This window comes from Bombina bombina, chromosome 2, assembly GCF_027579735.1.
Source record: "Bombina bombina isolate aBomBom1 chromosome 2, aBomBom1.pri, whole genome shotgun sequence".
Taxonomy (NCBI): domain Eukaryota; kingdom Metazoa; phylum Chordata; class Amphibia; order Anura; family Bombinatoridae; genus Bombina; species Bombina bombina.
Genome location: NC_069500.1, coordinates 169,353,036 through 169,372,457, shown reverse-complemented (window position 1 = coordinate 169,372,457; position 19,422 = coordinate 169,353,036). Strand labels below are relative to the sequence as shown.

Genomic DNA, 19,422 nt, shown 5'->3' with positions numbered 1-19,422 from the left:
CTCTATTGTTCTCTTAAAGACTTGGTTAGCCATTTCACTTTATTATCAGTTAGCAAAAACATTCTTCATGTGTGTGAAGCAGGGATTAACCCATATTTATACTGCAACCACAGTTACAATTCTTGCCTCTTTCCTATTATAAACCAAAGCAAAATCATATAGGAAAATGTGTCTTGACTGATGAGTATGAGATTAACATCCTCTCTTATTTTAAATGCATAGTATATGCTTTACACATTCCAGATATTTACTTCTATATCTCTTCCAAAAGCAAAACAGCAATGTAAAGATAATTGCTATAATATATAAAGGCATTATGTTCCTAATGTGTGCATGCATGTTTATTATTAAAAGTCTCCGTGCGGATCAGAAGTGATCAGATACCATCTTGGCTGTCAGTATTTCCTTGAGATCAGAGGCATAACAAGGGTTTGGACATGGAGTGTCTACCCTGTGAACAGCTGTAAAGGGAGCACAGATAAATGCCAATGTGGGCGAGATGGTAAAAGGAGCTTCAAATAAGACGCTTAAGTGGTTCTGCAGCTGCAACAAAATGACAGAGAACCCAATGTACGTCAGACGAGAATGACAACTCAATGGAGAGCTTAAAAAAAAGTGCCAGAACTACTGCGCGCACACACACAAAGGAATCTAGACTTATTCAGTCGGCCACTAACGCACCTCTCACAAATTCTAAAGATGTACATGACACTTGACATAATATACAAAAAATATGATACACACACACAAACATATACATATATATATATATATATATATATATATATATATACACACACATACACACACATACATATATTTATATATAGTCATCCAAATTCCAGCTCAGCCCACCCAATGATAACCGCCTGGGTGCAATCTTAAAATGAATAATACCAAGCAAAAAAGGTGCACTCTCAGGTCTTTTTAAAGTGAAGTAAACAATTACTTTATTGTAACGTTTGAGGATCTAGTCCCCTTCGTCAGCCATATATGTATTATATATACACACACACACACAAACATATATATATATATATATATATATATATATATATATATATATATACACACACACACACACACACACATATATAACATAATTTATGTAAAAACTCACCTGATAAATTCATTTCTTTCATATTGGCAAGAGTCCATGAGCTACTCCATGAGCTAGTGACGTATGGGATATACAATCCTACCAGGAGGAGAAAAGTTTCCCAAACCTCAAAATGCCTATAAATACACCCCTTGTTTTACAGCAGAAGAGTGACACAATTTCTTTGAAGGCAACAACTGCATTGTAAACTGTAAAATGCTTAAATGTAGAAAAATAGACGCTGCGTTTCTTTTGCCTATTTTAAGGAATAAATATTTGCTATTAGAATTTTAGTGCCAAGGCAGTATTTCCTTCCATAAGGCAGGGAGAGTCCATGACTACATTCCTTACTGTTGGGAAATACAGGCAAAGACACCCCAGCCAAAGGCTTAAATATCCCCCTGCGAACCCATCCAGACTGCCGACTAACAGCTTTTGGACAATCAGTGTTGACAAGTTTCACTACTTGCTGTTACACACTCAAGTCCATGTCAGAGCCATCTCTGCAAGACTGTCACACTTGAGTGGCTGTGCCTGTTCCACAGCATGGATCCTGGAGGTAAGATAGTTTTATATACACATTTTTGCTATACAGGGTCACATTAACCCTTGATCCTATCGAGGCATAAAGAAGTCACACTTCAGGAAGATTATTTAAACAGCAAGGGGTTATTTATAACTGCATTTCTTTCATTTAATTGGCAAGAGTCAATGAGCTAGTGACATATGGGATATACAATCCTACCAGGAGGGGAAACGTTTCCCAAACCTCAAAATGCCTATAAATACACCCCTCACCACACCCACAATTCAGTTTAGCGAATAGCCAAGTAGTGGGGTGATAAAGAAAGGAGTAAAAAGCATCAACCAAGGAATTTGGAAATAATTGTGCTTTATACAAAAAAATCATAACCACCATAAGAAAAGGGTGGGCCTCATGGACTCTTGCCAATATGAAAGAAATTAATTTATCAGGTAAGTTCTTTACATAAACTATGTTTTCTTTCATGTAATTGGCAAGAGTCCATGAGCTAGTGACGCATGGGATATCAAATACCCAAGATGTGGAACTCCACGCAAGAGTCACTAGAGAGGGAGGGATAAAAATAAACAGCCATATGCTGAAAAATTAATCCACAACCCAAAATATAAGTTATTCTCATGAAGAAAAGAAAAACTTAAAACATCAGCAGAAGAATCAAACTGAAACAGCTGCCTAGACGTCTTTCTGAAATCTTTAGTAGCTTCAACATAATATTTCAAAGCTCTCACCACATCCAAAGAATGTAAGGATTTTTCCAAAGAATTCTTAGGATTAGGACACAAGGCAGGAACAACAATTTATCTACTAATGTTGTTAGAATTCAAAACCTTAGGTAAGAACTTAAATGAAGTCCGCAAAACTACCTTATCCTGATGAAAAATCAGAAAAGGAGATTCACAGGAAAGAGCAGAAAGCTCAGAAAGAAGAGATGGCCAAAAGGAACAACACTTTACAAGAAAGTAGTGGAATGTCCAAAGAGTGCATAGGCTCAGATGGAGGAGCCTGTAACGCCCTCAAAACCAAATTAAGACTCCAAGGAGGAGAAATTGATTTAATGACAGGATTAATACGAACTAAAGCCTGAACAAAACTGTGAATATCAGGAAGAGTAGCAATCTTTCTGTGAAATAAAATAGAAAGAGCAGAGATTTGTCCCTTCAAAGTACTTGCAGACAAACCATTATCCAAACCATCCTGAAGAAACTGTAAAATTCTAGGAATTCTAAAAGAATGCCAAGAGAATTTATGAGAACACCATGAAATGTAAGTCTTCCAAACTCGATAATAAATCTTCCTAGAGACAGATTTACGAGCTTGTAACATAGTATTAATTACTGAGTCAGAGAAACCTCTATGATTTAGAACTAAGCGTTCAATTTCCATACCTTCAAATTTAATGATTTGGGATCCTAATGGAAAAAACGGACCTTGAGACAGTAGGTCCGGCCTTAACGGAAGTGGCCAAGGCGGGCAGGGCAACTGGACATCCGAACAAGATCTGCATACCAAAGTCTGTGGGGCCATGCTGGAGCCACCAGCAACACAAATGATTGTTCCATGATGATTTTGGAGATCACTCTTCGAAGAAGACCTAGAGGCGGGAAGATATAAGCAGGTTGATAACACCAAGGAAGTGTCAGCGCATCCACTGCTTCCGCCTGAGAATCCCTGGACCTGGACAGGTATCTGGGAAGTTTCTTGTTTCTGGAAGACCCCACATCTGAACAATCTGAGAAAACACATCCGGATGGAGAGACCACTCCCCTGGATGTAAAGTCTGACGGCTGAGATAATGCGCCTCCCAATTGTCTACACCTGGGATATAAACCGCAGAAATTAGACAGGAGCTGGATTCCGCCCAAACAAGTATCAGAGATACTTCTTTCTAGCTTGGGGACTGTGAGTCCCACCCTGATGATTGACATATGACACCGTTGTAATATTGTCTGTCTGAAAACAAATGAATGGTTCTCTCTTCAACAGAGGACAAACCTGAAGAGCTCTGAGAATTGCACGGAGTTCTAAAATATTGATTGGTAATCAAACCCCTTGTGCTGTCAGAGATCCCCAGACAGCTCCCCAACCTGAAAGACTTGCATCTGTTGTGATCACATCCAGGTCGGCCGAACAAAAGAGGCCCCTAGAACTAAACGCTGGTGATTTAACCACCACGTCAGAGAGTGTTGAACATTGGGATTTAAGGATATTAAACTGTGATATCTTTGTATAATACCGGCACCATTGATTCAGCATGCAAAGCTGGAGAGGTCTCGTGAAAACGAGCAAAAGGAATCGCGTCCAATGCTGAAGTCATGAGGCCTAAAACTTCTATGCACATAGCCACTGAAGGGAATGACTGAGACTGAAGGTGCCGACATGCTGCAACGAATTTCAAACGTCTCTTGTTTGTTAGAGACAGAGTCATGGGCACTGAATCTATCTGGAAACCTAAAAAGGTTACCCTTGTCTGAGGAATCAAGAAACTTTTTGGTAAATTGATCCTCCAACCATGTTTTCGAAGAAACAACACTAGTTGATTTGTGTGAGATTCTGCAGAATGTAAAGACTGAGCTAGTACCAAGATATCGTCCAAATAAGGAAACACCGCAATACCCTGTTCTCTCATTAAAGAGAGTAGAGCACCCAGAACCTTTGAAAAGATTCTTGGAGTGGTTTCTAGGCTAAATGGAAGAGCAACAAATTGGTAATGCTTGTCTAGAAAAGAGAATCTAAGGAACTGATAATGTTCTGGATGAATCGGAATATGAAGGGAAGCATCCTGCAAGTCTATTGTAGACATATAATGTTCTTGCTGAACAAAAGGCAGAATAGTCCTTATAGTTACCATCTTGAAAGTTGGTACTCTTACATAACTATTCAAAATTTTCAGATCCAGAACTGGTCAGAATGAAATTTCTTTCTTTGGGACAATGAATAGATTTAAATAAAACCCCAGACCTTGTTCCTGAAAAGGAACCGGCATGATTACCCCTAAAACCTCCAGGAAAGCCTGAGCTTTTACTGGATTTACTGGGATGCGTGAGAGAAAAAAATCTTCTCACAGGAGGTCTTACTCTGAATCCTATTCGGTACCCCTGAGAGACAATGCTCTGAATCCATTGATTTTGGACAGAATTTGCCCAAACATCCTTGAAAAACTTTAATCTGCCCCCTACCAGCTGAGCTGGAATGAGGGCCGCACCTTCATGCGGACTTAGGGGATGACTTTGGTTTCTTAAAAGGCTTGGATTTATTCCAATTTGAGGAAGGCTTCCAATTGGAAACAGTTTCCTTGGGGGAAGGATTAGGTTTTTTTTCCTTACTTTGACAAAAGGAACGAAAACGATTAAAAGCCTTAGATTTACACTTAGGTTTTTTCATCCTAAGGCAAAAAAACTCCCTTACCCCCAGTAACAGTTGAAATAATAGAATCCAACTGAGAACCAAATAAATTATTACCTTGGAAAGAAAGAGATAGTAATCTAGACTTAGATGTCATATCAGCATTCCAAGATTTAAGTCACAAAGCTCTTTTAGCTAAAATAGCTAAAGACATGGATCTAACATCAATTTTGATAATATCAAAAATTGCATCACAAATAAAATGATTAGCATGCTGAAGTAAACGAACAATGCTATATAAGTCAGAATCCAATTCTTGTTGCGCTAAATTCTAAATTTCTAATTTTAAAGAATCAAATCAGCCAAAAGGAAATTCAAGGTACGCCATCTTTAATCGCGTACCTTGAATTCACTATTCAGTGTACGGCGGCGATTGTAAGAAGAGGATCCTCCACGCTCCATGGCTCTGCGGTCGCCGGTCTTCATTTCCGCTGTCCTGGCTGAAGAAAGAAGAGGTCCCCGCTTGAAAGAAGATGTCGGCCGCTTGGAAGAAGACTTCACCACATGGAAGAGGACAGTCTCCGCCGGACTTCAGGACCCGTGAATATCTATTTGGGGCTTTAGTGTTAATTTAAAAAAAAAAAATTAGATTAGGGGTGGGCAGCAAAAGAGCTGAATGCCCTTTTCAGGGCAATGCACATACAAATGCCCATTTCAGGGCAATGGATAGTTTAGCTTTTATATTTTGGGGGGCTTGGTGGGTGGGGGTTTTACTGTTAGTATGTTTAATTCTTAAAAGAGTGGTTAAACTTAGGGCAATGCCCTACAAAAGGCCCTTTTAAGGGCTATTAGTAGTTCAGTATTAGATTAGGGGGTGTTTTCATTGGGGGGGTCTTATTTTCAAAGGGATTAGGTTTAATTTTTGATTTGTTTATTTTTTTCTGTAGTTCTATTTTTTTTATTTATTTTTTTAACACAGACTTACCAACTAATATATACACACATTATATATATATATATATATATATATATATATATATATATATATATATATATATATATATATATATATATATATATATATATATATATATATATATATAACAATTTATGTAAGAACTTACCTGATAAATTCATTTATTTTATATTGGCAAGAGTCCATGAGCTAGTGACATATGGGATATACAATCCTACCAGGAGGGGCAAAGTTTCCCAAACCTCAAAATGCCTATAAATACACCCCTCACCACACCCACAATTCAGTTTAACGAATAGCCAAGCAGTGGGGTGATAAAGAAAGGAGTAGAAAGCATCAACAAAGGAACTTTGGAAATAATTGTGCTTTATACAAAAAATCATAACCACCATAAAAAGGGTGGGCCTCATGGACTCTTGCCAATATGAAAGAAATGAATTTATCAGGTAAGTTCTTACATAAATTATGTTTTCTTTCATGTAATTGGCAAGAGTCCATGAGCTAGTGTAATATGGGATATTAATACCCAAGATGTGGAGTCTTCCACTCAAGAGTCACTAGAGAGGGAGGGAATAAAATAAAAACAGCCATATTCCGCTGAAAAAATAATCCACAACCCAAAAAATAAGTTATTTTCAATTTTGAAAGAAAAAAACTTAAATCAAAAGAAGAAGAATCAAACTGAAACAGCTGCCTGAAGAACTTTTCTACCAAAAACTGCTCCCGAAGAAGCAAATACATCAAAATGGTAGAATTTAGTAAATGTATGCAAAGAGGACCAAGTAGCTGCTTTGCAAATCTGATCAACTGAAGCTTCATTCTTAAATGCCCACGAAGTGGAGACTGATCTAGTAGAATGAGCTGTAAATCTCTGAGGCGGGGTTTGACCCGACTCTAAATAAGCTTGATGAATCAAAAGTTTCAACCAAGAAGCCAAAGAAATAGCAGAAGCTTTCTGACCTTTCCTAGGACCAGAAAATAAAACAAATAAACTGGAAGTCTTCCTGACATTTTTAGTAGCTTCCACATAATATTTCAAAGCTCTTACCACATCCAAAGAATGTAAGGATCTCTCCAAAGAATTCTTAGGATTAGGACACAAGGAAGGGACAACAATTTCTCTACTAATGTTGTTAGAATTCACAACCTTAGGTAAAAATTGAAAAGAAGTCCACAAAACTGCCTTATCCTGATGAAAAATCATTAAAGGAGACTCACAAGAAAGAGCAGCTAGCTCAGAAACTCTTCTAGCAGAAGAAATAGCCAAAAGGAACAACACTTTCCAGGAAAGTAGTCTAATGTCCAAAGAATGCATAGGCTCAAATGGAGGAGCCTGTAAAGCCTTCAGAACCAAATTAAAACTCCAAGGAGGAGAAATTGATTTAATGACAGGCTTAATACGAACTAAAGCCTGTACAAAACAGTGAATATCAGGAAGTATAGCAATCTTTCTGTGAAATGAAACAGAAAGAGCGGAGATTTGTCCTTTCAAGGAACTTGCAGACAAACCCTTATCCAAACCATACTGAAGGAACTGTAAAATTCTAGGAATTCTAAAAGAAAGCCAGGGGAATTTATGAGAAGAACACCATGAAATGTAAGTCTTCCAAACTCTATAATAAATCTTTCTAGAGACAGATTTACGAGCTTGTAACATAGTATTAATCACTGAGTCAAAGAAACCTCTATGACTTAGAACTAAGCGTTCAATTTCCATACCTTCAAATTTTATGATTTGAGATCCTGATGGAAAAACGGACCTTGAGATAGTAGGTCCGGCCGTAACGGAAGTGGCCAAGGCGGGCAACTGGACATCCGAACCAGATCCGCATACCAAAACCTGTGTGGCCATGCTGGAGCCACCAGCAACACAAAAGACTGTTCCATGATGATTTTGGAGATCACTCTTGGAAGGAGAACTAGAGGCGGGAAGATGTAAGCAGGTTGATAACACTAAGGAAGTGTCAGCGCATCCACTGCTTCCGCCTGAACATCCCTGGACCTGGACAGGTATCTGGGAAGTTTCTTGTTTAGATGAGAGGCCATGAGATATATCTCCAGAAGCCCCCACATCTGAACAATTTGGATGGAGAGACCACTCCCCTGGATGTAAAGACTGGCGGCTGAGATAATCCGCCTCCCAATTGTCTACGCCTGGGATATGCACCGCAGAGATTAGACAGGAGCTGGATTCCGCCCAGGCAAGTATCCGAGATACTTCTTTCATAGCTTGGGGACTGTGAGTCCCACCCTGATGATTGACATAAGCCACAGTTGTGATATTGTCTGTCTGAAAACAAATGAACGGTTCTCTCTTTAGCAGAGGCCAGAACTGAAGAGCCCTGAGAATTGCACAGAGTTCTAAAATATTTATTGGTAATCTCGCCTCTTGAGATTTCCAAAACCCTTGTGCTGTCAGAGATCCCCAAACAGCTCCCCAACCTGAAAGACTTGCAGCTGTTGTGATCACAGTCCAGGTTGGGCGAACAAAAAAAGCCCCTTGAACCAAACGATGGTGATCTATCCACCATGTCAGAGAGCGTCGTACATTAGGATTCAAGGATATTAATTGTGATATCTTTGTATAATCCCTGCACCATTGATTCAGCATACAAAGTTGTAGAGGTCTCATGTGAAAACGAGCAAAGGGGATTGCGTCCGATGCTGCAGTCATGAGACCTAAAACTTCCATGCACATAGCCACTAAAGGGAATGACAGACTGAAGGAGCCGGCATGCTGCAACCAATTTTTAACGTCTCTTGTCTGTTAGAGACAGAGTCATGGACACTGAATCTATCTGGAAGCCTAAAAAGGTGACCCTTGTCTGAGGAATCAAGAAACTTTTTGGTAAATTGATCCTCCAACCATGTTTCCGAAGAAACAACACTAGTTGATTCATGTGAGATTCTGCAGTATGTAAAGACAGAGCTAGTACCAAGATATCGTCCAAATAAGGAAACACCGCAATACCCTGTTCTCTGATTACAGATAGTAGGGCACCCAGAACCTTCGAAAAGATTCTTGTAGCTGTTGCTAGGCCAAATGGAAGAGCAACAAATTGGTAATGCTTGTCTAGAAAAGAGAATCTCAGAAACTGAAAGTGTTCTGGATGAATCGGAATATGAAGGTATGCATCCTGCAAGTCTATTGTGGACATATAATGTCCTTGCTGAACAAAAGGCAGAATAGTCCTTATAGTCACCATCTTGAAAGTTGGTACTCTTACATAACGATTCAAAATTTTCAGATCCAGAACTAGTCTGAACAAATTTTCTTTCTTTGGTACAATGAATAGGTTTGAATAAAACCCCAAACCTTGTTCCTGAGGAGGAACTGGCATGATTACCCCTGAAGACTCCAGGTCTAAAACACACTTCAGAAAAGCCTGAGCTTTTACTGGATTTACAGGGATGCGTGAGAGAAAAAAATCTTCTCACAGGAGGTCTTACTTTGAATCCTATTCGATACCCTTGAGAGACAATGAATATGTCCATTGCCGCTACCATTAATCCGATCGTCTCCATGCACTGAGCTACAGATGGCCGGGGAATGGAATGAAGAACTCGGCAAGTAGGTAAGAGTTTTAACTTTCTGACCTCTGTCAGAAATATTTTCATTTCTACCAAGACTATTAGAGTCCCTAAGAAGGGAACCCTTGTGAGAGGGGAAAGAGAACTCTTTTTGATGTTCACCTTCCACCCATGAGACCTTAGAAAGGCCAATACAATCTCCATGTGAGACTTGGCTCCTTGGAAAGACGGCGCCTGAATTAAGATGTCGTCTAGGTAAGGCGCCACTGCTATGCCCCGCGGTGTTAGAACCGCCAGGAGGGACCCTAGCACCTTTCTGACCTCTCCTCTTACCAGAATAGATAACAAACAAGGAAGATGTTTGTCTGAAATCTTTAGTTGCTTGTAAATAGAACTTTAAAGCACAAACCACATCAAGATTGTGTAACAGACGTTCCTTCTTCGAAGAAGGGTTAGGACACAGAGAAGGAACAACCATTTCCTGGTTAATATTCTTGTTAGAAACAACTTTAGGAAGAAAACCAGGCTTGGTACGCAAAACTACCTTATCTGCGTGGAACACCAGGTAAGGTGAATCACACTGTAAGGCAGATAATTCTGAAACTCTTCGAGCAGAAGAGATAGCTACCAAAAACAAAACTTTCCAAGATAACTTAATATCTATGGAATGTAAAGGTTCAAACGGAACCCCTTGAAGAACTGAAAGAACTAGATTTAGACTCCATGGCGGAGCCACAGGTTTAAAAACAGGCTTGATTCTGACTAAAGCCTGAGCAAACGCTTGAACGTCTGGTACCTCTGCCAGACACTTGTGTAAAAGGATAGACAGAGCAGATATCTGTCCTTTTAAGGAACTAGCTGACAATCCTTTCTCCAATCCTTCTTGGAGAAAAGACAATATCCTGGGAATTCTAATCTTACTCCATGAGTAACCCTTGGATTCACACCAACAAAGATATTTCCGCCATATCTTATGGTAGATTTTCCTGGTGACAGGCTTTCTAGCCTGAATCAGAGTATCTATAACTGACTCAGAGAAACCACGCTTTGATAGAATTAAGCGTTCAATCTCCAAGCAGTCAGACGTAGAGAAACTAGATTTGGATGCTTGAACGGACCCTGTATTAGAAGATCCTGTCTCATTGGCAGTGTCCATGGTGGGACAGATGACATGTCCACTAGGTCTGCATACCAAGTCCTGCGTGGCCACGCAGGCGCTATCAAAATCACCGAAGCCTTCTCCTGCTTGATTCTGGCGACCAGACGAGGGAGAAGGGGAAACGGTGGAAAAACATAAGCCAGATTGAAGGACCAAGGCGCCGCTAGAGCATCTATCAATACCGCCTTGGGTTCCCGGGACCTGGACCCGTAGAGAGGAAGTTTGGTGTTCTGACGGGACGCCATCAGATCCAATTCTGGTGTGCCCCATAGCTGAATCAGCTGGGCAAATACCTCCGGATGGAGTTCCCACTCCCCCGGATGAAAAGTCTGACGACTTAGAAAATCCGCCTCCCAGTTGTCTACTCCTGGGATGTGAATTGCTGAGAGATGGCAGGAGTGATCCTCCGCCCACCTGATTATTTTGGTTACTTCCGTCATCACTAGGGAACTGTTTGTTCCCCCCTGATGATTGACGTAAGCTACAGTCGTGATGTTGTCCGACTGAAATCTGATGAATTTGGCCGCAGCTAGTTGAGGCCATGCCTGAAGAGCGTTGAATATCGCCCTCAGTTTCAGAATGTTTATCGGGAGAAGCGTTTCTTCCCGAGACCATATGCCCTGAGCTTTCAGGGAGTCCCAGACCGCACCCCAGCCTAACAGACTGGCATCGGTCGTTACAATGATCCACTTTGGTCTGCGGAGACATATTCCCTGAGACTGGTGATCCTGAGACAACCACCAGAGAAGAGAATCTCTGGTCTCCTGGTCCAACTGAATTTGAGGAGACAAATCTGCATAATCCCCATTCCACTGTTTGAGCATGCATAGTTGCAGTGGTCTGAGGTGTATCCGAGCAAAAGGGACTATGTCCATTGCCGCTACCATTAATCCGATTGTCTCCATGCACTGAGCTACAGATGGCCGGGGAATGGAATGAAGAACTCGGCAAGTAGTTAAGAGTTTTAACTTTCTGACCTCCGTCAGAAATATTTTCATTTCTACCAAGTCTATTAGAGTCCCTAAGATGGGAACCCTTGTGAGAGGGGAAAGAGAACTCTTTTTGATGTTCACCTTCCACCCATAAGACCTTAGAAAGGCCAATACAATCTTCGTGTGAGATTTGGCTCCTTAGAAAGACGGCGCCTGAATTAAGATGTCGTCTAGGTAAGGCGCCACTGCTATGCCCCGTGGTCTTAGAACCGCCAGGAGGGACCCTAGCACCTTTGTGAAAATTCTGGGAGTAGTGGCTAAGTCGAAGGGAAGAGCCACAAACTGGTAATGCTTGTCCAGAAAAGCGAACCTGAGAAACTGGTGATGATCTTTGTGGATAGGGATGTGTAGGTATGCATCCTTTAGATCCACGGTAGTCATATATTGACCTTCCTGGATCATTGGTAAGATTGTCCGAATGGTCTCCATTTTGAATGATGGGACACTGAGGAATCTGTTTAGAATTTTTAGATCCAGGATGGGTCTGAAAGTTCCCTCTTTTTTGGGAACCACAAACAGGTTTGAGTAAAAACCCAACCCTTGTTCCACAATTGGAACTGGGTGGATCACTCCCATTGTATGTAGATATTCTACAAAGCGTAAAAACGCCTCTTTCTTTGTCTGATCTGTAGACAGATGAGAAATGTGGAACCTTCCCCTTGGGGGAAGAGTCCTTGAATTCTAGAAGAAATCCCTGGGATACAATCTCTAATGCCCAAGGATCGTGTACATCTCTTGCCCAGGCCTGAACGAAGAGAGAGAGTCTGCCCCCTACTAGATCCGGTCCCGGATCGGGGGCTACCCCTACATGCTGTCTTGGTGGCAGCTGCAAGCTTTTTGGCCTTATTCCAGCCCTGGTAAGGTTTCCAGGTTGCCTTGGGCTGTGAAGCGTTACCCTCTTACTTTGCAGCCGGAGAGGATGAAGCGGGGGCGCTCCTGAAATTACGAAAGGAACGAAAATTTGCCTTAAAGGACTTGTCCTGAGGGAGAGCATGGCCTTTTTTCCCCGGTGATTTCTGAAATAATCTCTTTCAATTCAGGCCCGAAGAGGGTCTTTCCTTTGAAAGGGATGTTCTAAAGCTTGGATTTAGACGACACATCGGCCGACAAGGACTTTAGCCATAGCGCCCTGCGCGCCAAGATGGCGAAACCTGAATTTTTGCAGCTAACTTAGCTATTTGGAAAGCGGCGTCAGTGATAAAAGAATTAGCTAGCTTTTAATTCTATCCATAATTTCATCATAAGAGGTCTCCGTCTGGAGCGAGTCTTCCAGCGCCTCAAACCAGAAAGCAGCTGCAGTAGTTACAGGAATAATGCAGGCAATAGGTTGGAGAAGAAAAACATAATTTATGTAAGAACTTACCTGATAAATTCATTTCTTTCATATTAGCAAGAGTCCATGAGCTAGTGACGTATGGGATATACATTCCTACCAGGAGGGGCAAAGTTTCCCAAACCTCAAAATGCCTACAAATACACCCCTCACCACACCCACAAATCAGTTTAACGAATAGCCAAGAAGTGGGGTGATAAGAAAAAAGTGCGAAAGCATAAAAAATAAGGAATTGGAATAATTGTGCTTTATACAAAAAAATCATAACCACCACAAAAAGGGTGGGCCTCATGGACTCTTGCTAATATGAAAGAAATGAATTTATCAGGTAAGTTCTTACATAAATTATGTTTTCTTTCATGTAATTAGCAAGAGTCCATGCGCTAGTGACGTATGGGATAATGACTACCCAAGATGTGGATCTTTCCACGCAAGAGTCACTAGAGAGGGAGGGATAAAATAAAGACAGCCAATTCCGCTGAAAAATAATCCACACCCAAAATAAAGATTACATTTTATAATGAAAAAAACTGAAAATATAAGCAGAAGATTCAAACTGAAACAGCTGCCTGAAGTACTTTTCTACCAAAAACAGCTTCAGAAGAAGAAAACACATCAAAATGGTAGAATTTAGTAAAAGTATGCAAAGAAGACCAAGTTGCTGCTTTGCAAATCTGATCAACCGAAGCTTCATTCCTAAACGCCCAGGAAGTAGAAACTGACCTAGTAGAATGAGCTGTAATCCTTTGAGGCGGAGTTTTACCCGACTCGACATAAGCATGATGAATTAAAGATTTCAACCAAGATGCCAAAGAAATGGCAGAGGCCTTCTGACCTTTTCTAGAACCGGAAAAGATAACAAATAGACTAGAAGTCTTTCGGAAAGTCTTAGTAGCTTCAACATAATATTTCAAAGCTCTAACTACATCCAAAGAATGCAATGATTTCTCCTTAGAATTCTTAGGACATAATGAAGGAACCACAATTTCTCTACTAATGTTGTTGGAATTCACAACCTTAGGTAAAAATTCAAAAGAAGTTAGCAACACCGCCTTATCCTGGTGAAAAATCAGAAAAGGAGACTCACAAGAAAGAGCAGATAATTCAGAAACTCTTCTGGCAGAAGAGATAGCCAAAAGGAACAAAACTTTCCAAGAAAGTAATTTAATGTCCAATGAATGCATAGGTTCAAAAGGAGGAGCTTGAAGAGCCCCCAGAACCAAATTCAAACTCCAAGGAGGAGAAATTGACTTAATAACAGTTTTTATACGAACCAAAGCTTGTACAAAACAATGAATATCAGGAAGATTAGCAATCTTTCTGTGAAAAAGAACAGAAAGAGCAGAGATTTGTCCTTTCAAGGAACTTGCAGACAAACCTTTATCCAAACCATCCTGAAGAAACTGTAAAATTCTCGGAATTCTAAAAGAATGCCAGGAAAAATGACGAGAAAGACACCAAGAAATATAAGTCTTCCAGACTCTATAATATATCTCCCTAGATACAGATTTACGAGCCTGTAACATAGTATTAATCACAGAGTCAGAGAAACCTCTTTGACTAAGAATCAAGCGTTCAATCTCCATACCTTTAAAAAAAGGATTTGAGATCCTGATGGAAAAAAGGACCATGCGACAGAAGGTCTGGTCTTAACGGAAGAGTCCACGGTTGGCAAGAGGCCATCCGGACAAGACCCACATACCAAAATCTGTGAGGCCATGCTGGAGCTACCAGCAGAACAAACGAGCATTCCTTCAGAATCTTGGAGATCACTCATGGAAGAAGAACTAGAGGCGGAAAGATATAGGCAGGATGATACTTCCAAGGAAGTGACAATGCATCCACTGCTTCCGCTTGAGGATCCCTGGATCTGGACAGATACCTGGGAAGTTTCTTGTTTAGATGAGAGGCCATCAGATCTATTTCTGGAAGTCCCCACATTTGAACAATCTGAAGAAATACCTCTGGGTGAAGAGACCATTCGCCCGGATGCAACGTTTGGCGACTGAGATAATCCGCTTCCCAATTGTCTATACCTGGGATATGAACCGCAGAAACTAGACAGGAGCTGGATTCCGCCCAAACCAGAATTTGAGATACTTCTTTCATAGCTAGAGGACTGTGAGTCCCTCCCTGATGATTGATGTATGCCACAGTTGTGACATTGTCTGTCTGAAAACAAATGAACGATTCTCTCTTTATAAGAGGCCAAGACTGAAGAGCTCTGAAAATTGCACGGAGTTCCAAAATATTGATCGGTAATCTCACCTCCTGAGATTCCCAAACCCCTTGTGCCGTCAGAGACCCCCACACAGCTCCCCAACCTGTAAGACTTGCATCTGTTGAAATTACAGTCCAGGTCGGAAGAACAAAAGAAGCCCCCTGAACTAAACGATGGTGATCTGTCCACCACGTCAGAGAGTGTCGTACAACCGGTTTTAAAGATATTAATTGAGATATCTTTGTGTAATCCCTGCACCATTGGTTCAGCATACAGAGCTGAAGAGATAGCATGTGAAAATGAGCAAAGGGGATTGCGTCCGATGCAGCAGTCATAAGACCTAGAATTTCCATGCATAAGGCTACCGAAGGGAATGATTGTGACTGAAGGTTTCGACAAGCTGATATCTATTTTAGATGTCTTTTGTCTGTCAAAGATAGAGTCATGGACACTGAATCTATCTGGAAACCCAAAAAGCTTACCCTTGTCTGAGGAATCAATGAACTTTTTAGTAAATTGATCCTCCAACCATGATCTTGAAGAAACAACACAAGTCGATTCGTATGAGATTCTGCTAAATGTGAAGACTGAGCAAGTACCAAGATATCGTCCAAATAAGGAAATACCACAATACCCTGTTCTCTGATTACAGACAGAAGGGCACCGAGAACCTTTGTAAAAATTCTTGGAGCTGTTGCTAGGCCAAACGGCAGAGCCACAAACTGTTAATGCTTGTCTAGGAAAGAGAATCTCAGAAACTGATAGTGATCTGGATGAATCGGAATATGCAGATATGCATCCTGTAAATCTATTGTAGACATATAATGCCGTTGCAGAACAAAAGGCAGGATAGTCCTTACAGTTACCATTTTGCATGTTGGTATCCTTACATAACCATTCAATATTTTTAGATCCAGAACTGGTCTGAAGGAATTCTCCTTCTTTGGTACAATGAAGAGATTTGAATAAAACCCCAGCCCCTGTTCCAGAACTGGAACTGGCATAATTACTCCAGCTAACTCTAGATCTGAAACACATTTCAGAAATGCTTGAGCCTTCGCTGTATTTACTGGGACACGGGAAAGAAAAAGTCTCTTTGCAGGAGGTCTTATCTTGAAACCAATTCTGTACCCTTCTGAAACAATGTTCTGAATCCAAAGATTGTGAACGGAATTGATCCAAATTTCTTTGAAAAAACGTAATCTGCCCCCTACCAGCTGAGCTGGAATGAGGGCCGCACCTTCATGTGGACTTAGGAGCTGGCTTTGATTTTCTAAAAGGCTTGGATTTATTCCAGACTGGAGATGGTTTCCAAACTGACACCGCTCCTGAGGGTGAAGGATCAGGCTTTTGTTCCTTGTTGTGACAAAAGGAACGAAAACGATTATTAGACCTGAATTTACCTTTAGATTTTTTATCCTGTGGTAAAAAAGTTCCTTTCCCTCCAGTAACAGTTGAGATAATAGAATCCAACTGAGAACCAAATAATGTATTATCCTGGAAAGAAAGGGAAAGCAGAGTAGACTTAGAAGACATATCAGCATTCCAAGTTTTAAGCCATAAAGCTCTTCTAGCTAAAATAGCTAGAGACATATACCTGACATCAACTCTAATGATATCAAAGATGGCATCACAAATAAAATTATTAGCATGTTGAAGAAGAATAATAATGCTATGAGAATTATGATCTGTTACTTGTTGCGCTAAAGCTTCCAACCAAAAAGTTGAAGCTGCAGCAACATCAGCCAACAATATAGCAGGTCTAAGAAGATTACCTGAACACAAATAAGCTTTTCTTAGAAAGGATTCAATTTTCCTATCTAAAGGATCCTTAAAGGAAGTACCATCTGCCGTAGGAATAGTAGTACGCTTAGCAAAAGTAGAGACAGCCCCATCAACCTTAGGGATTTTGTCCCAAAACTCTAACCTGTCAGATGGCACAGGATATAATTGCTTAAAACGTTTAGAAGGAGTAAATGAATTACCCAAATTATTCCATTCCCTGGAAATTACTTCAGAAATAGCACCAGGAACAGGAAAAACTTCTGGAATAACTACAGGAGATTTAAAAACCTTGTCTAAACGTTTAGATTTAGTATCAAGAGGACCAGAATCCTCAATTTCTAATGCAATTAGGACTTCTTTAAGTAAAGAACGAATAAAATCCATTTTAAATAAATATGAATATTTATCAGCATCAACCTCTGTGACAGAATTCTCTGAACCAGAAGAACTATTATCAGAATCAGAATGATGATGTTCATTTAAAAATTCATCTGAACAATGAGAAGTTTTAAAAGACTTTTTATGTTTACTAGAAGGAGGAATAACAGACATAGCCTTCTTAATGGATTTAGAAACAAAATCTCTTATGTTATCAGGAACACTATGAGTATTAGATGTTGACGGAACAGCAACAGGTAATGGAACTTTACTAAAGGAAATATCTGCATTAACAAGTTTGTCATGACATTCAATACAAACAGCTGCTGGAGGAACAGCTACCAAACGTTTACAGCAGATACACTTAGCTTTGGTAGCTCCAGCACCAGGCAGCGATTTTCCAGAAGTATCTTCTGACTCAGTTGCAACGTGAGACATCTTGCAATATGTAATAGAAAAAACAACATATAAAGCAAAATTGAACAAATTCCTTAAAAGACAGTTTCAGGAATGGGAAAAAATGCGAGTGAACAAGCTTCTAGCAACCAGAAGCAATAAAAAATGAGACTTAAATAATGTGGAGACAAAAGTGACGCCCATATTTTTTTAGTGCCAAATAAGACGCCCACATTATTTGGCGCCTAAATGCTTTTGGCGCCAAAAATGACGCCACATCCGGAACGACGACACTTTTGGCGCAAAAGAACGTAAAAAATGACGCAACTTCCGGCGACACGTATGACGCCGGAAAAAGAAAAAAAATTTTGCGCCAAAAAAGTCCGCGCCAAGAATGACGCAATAAAATGAAGCATTTTCAGCCCCCGCGAGCCTAACAGCCCACAGGGTAAAAAAGTCAAATTTTAAGGTAAGAAAAAAATGATTGATTCAAATGCATTATCCCAAATATGAAACTGACTGTCTCAAATAAGGAATGTTGAACATCCTGAGTCAAGGCAAATAAATGTTTGAATACATATATTCAGAACTTTATAAAAAAGTGCCCAACCATAGCTTAGAGTGTCACAGAAAATAAGACTTACTTACCTCAGGACACTCATCTACATGTTGTAGAAAGCCAAACCAGTACTGAAACGAAAATCAGCAGAGGTAATTGTATATATATATATATATATATATATATATATATATATATATATATATAAGAGTATATAGTCGATCTGAAAAGGGAGGTAAGAGATGAATCTCTACGACCGATAACAGAGAACCTATGAAATAGACCCCGTAGAAGGAGATCATTGAATTCAAATAGGCAATACTCTCCTCACATCCCTCTGACATTCACTGCACGCTGAGAGGAAAACCGGGCTCCAACCTGCTGCGGAGAGCATATCAACGTAGAATCTAGCACAAACTTACTTCACCACCTCCATAGGAGGCAAAGTTTGTAAAACTGATTTGTGGGTGTGGTGAGGGGTGTATTTGTAGGCATTTTGAGGTTTGGGAAACTTTGCCCCTCCTGGTAGGAATGTATATCCCATACGTCACTAGCTCATGGACTCTTGCTAATTACATGAAAGAAACCTTGTTGAACAAATATTTTCTTAAGTAAACCCTCTAACTTCTTATCCATTGGGTCTTTAAAAGCACAACTATCTTCAATTGGTATGGTTGTGCGTTTAGCAAGTGAAGAAACAGCCCCCTCCACCTTAGGGACCGTCTGCCACGAGTCCCGCACGGGGTCAGATATGGGGAACATTTTCTTAAAAACAGGAGGGGGGAACAAAGGGAACACCTGGTCTATCCCACTCCCTAGTAACGATATCCGCAATCCTCTTAGGGACCGGAAACGCATCAGTGTAAACAGGGACCTCTAGGTACTTGTCCATTTTACACAATTTCTCTGGGATCACCAAAGGGTCGCAGTCATCCAGAGTAGCTAATACCTCCCTGAGCAAAACGCGGAGGTGTTCTAGTTTAAATTTAAAAGCCAATGTATCTGAATCTGTCTGAGGAGGAACCCTTCCTAAATCAGAGACTTCTCCCTCAGACATCAAATCCCTCGCTCCCACTTCAGAGTGTTGTGAGGGTATATCGGATACGG

At 40.4% G+C, this 19,422-nt stretch overlaps 1 protein-coding gene across 1 annotated transcript in view; it reads right to left on the bottom strand.

Moving 5' to 3' along the window:
• The window catches only part of ERBIN (erbb2 interacting protein), a gene marked incomplete in the record, with an annotated part of 752,109 nt that overhangs the window by 364,271 nt on the left and 368,416 nt on the right, over positions 1-19,422 (bottom strand).